Source organism: Myotis davidii, unplaced genomic scaffold (assembly GCF_000327345.1).
Source record: "Myotis davidii unplaced genomic scaffold, ASM32734v1 scaffold289, whole genome shotgun sequence".
In the NCBI taxonomy this organism is placed as follows: Eukaryota; Metazoa; Chordata; class Mammalia; order Chiroptera; family Vespertilionidae; genus Myotis; species Myotis davidii.
In genome coordinates this window covers 2,661,981-2,663,727 of record NW_006299717.1, presented here as the reverse complement: position 1 = coordinate 2,663,727, position 1,747 = coordinate 2,661,981, and the positions used below count along the sequence as shown (strand labels likewise).

Genomic DNA, 1,747 nt, shown 5'->3' with positions numbered 1-1,747 from the left:
CACCTGGGATGGAAACCACAATCTAGGTATGTGCCCTGACCAGAATTGAACCTGCAACCTATTGGTGAACCAACTGATGTTCCAACCAACCGAGCCACCTGGCCAGGGCTGTAAAGTTCCTATTTTTCCCTTTGCAATTAACAAATAGTTTGAAACTATGTAAATGTTTTGCGCCTCATCAAACTTTTACCAACTAGTTTTAGCATCCAATGACTCTTGCCTGAACCAATTTTTATTAATGATATCTACTAAATGGTGGGTTTCTAATGCCATCATTTCTTCTGCATTAGTGGTTGGCATTCAATTGTAAGTAAGAAGGAAAACTTTTCCGGTATGTATGTATGTATGTATGTATGTATATGGTTATAGCAGCATTAGGTCATTATACCTCACTAATGTTATTTATTTTAATGCTCAAAGTGACTTTTGAAACTTGCTTTTTAGTGGTTTTTAATTGTTTTTATGATCCTACAGAAAAATAATTTGTATGCTAAATAAAATATTCAAGAAATATCCTATAAAAGCCTAAAAAAGGCTACTATGCAAATTGTCCCCACAGGCGAGAATTTGACCGACCTGGAGTTAGACATGCGTTGACCACCAGGGGGCGGTAGCAGGCAGCCAGCCAGTGGAAGGGAGGCAGCGGCTGGCAGCCCCTAGGAACCCTAACTGTGCCTGAATTTCTTGCACTGGGCCTCTAGTGTGTACTATAAAACAAGACAATCTGGCTTTAATGACTTTTAGTCCTCAGATAGACCTATGGATTATAGCAGCAGTTGCTCAAGAATTGAATCTTCCAAGTATTTGGCTATTGTTGCACATGACACTGAATGGCTTTCTATTCTTTCCTGGAAATAATGGTTCCTGTTTTTTATATCATTGACAGTTTTTCACAAAGTTTTTACCACACATATGCGTGTATGTGTGTGTAATATCACACAGTAATGCAATGTTATAATAATTGCCTTATAATAATAATATTACATTTTTAAGATAGTTAAGAAATGAGAAAAAAATGTTTATACATTCTTTCATATTAACTCACATATTTACCATTTCTAAATGTGTGTCCTTTTCTGTTTCTCTCCTCTCCTTTGGATACAACCATTAGATACATGTTAGTATGTTGATACTGTCCCACAGACCTCTGAGCACTGTGTATTTTTCTTTAATCTTCAGACTGCGTAATTTCTACTTAAGTATATTCAAGTCCACCGATTCTTTTTTGTATCATTTAGAATCTCCTGTTAAGTCCCTCTAATGAATTTTTAATTTATTTCTTGTATTTTTTGTGGTAAAACATACATAACATATAATTTACCATTTTAACCATTTCTAAATGTACAGTTCAGTGGCATTAAGTGCATTCACATTGTCATGCAACCATCAGAACTTTTCTTCTTTTCAAACTGAAACTCTGCTACCCATCCTATATAATGAAAGGCTAATATGTGACTGAATGGTGGAACGACCTATTGCTATGATGCACACTGGCCACCAGGGGGCAGATGCTCAACGCAAGAGCTGCTCCCTGGTGGTCAATGTGCTGCCACAGGGGGAGCACTGCTCATCTAGAAGCCATGCTCATGGCTGACGAGCACAGCGGTAGTGGCGGGAGCCTTTCCTACCTCCTTAGCAGCGCTAAGGATGTCCCATGGGAAGCGGGCCTATGCCATCAGTCAGACATCCCCCAAAGGCTCCCAGAGTGCTAGATTGCGCAGGTCGGGCTGAGGGCCCTCCCCTCCCC

The 1,747-nt window shown here is 39.5% G+C and overlaps 1 protein-coding gene across 1 annotated transcript in view; it reads left to right on the top strand.

The window, feature by feature from the left end:
• Positions 1-1,747, top strand: part of CMTR1 (cap methyltransferase 1) — a 60,611-nt gene that overhangs the window by 14,462 nt on the left and 44,402 nt on the right. The window lies entirely within an intron of this gene.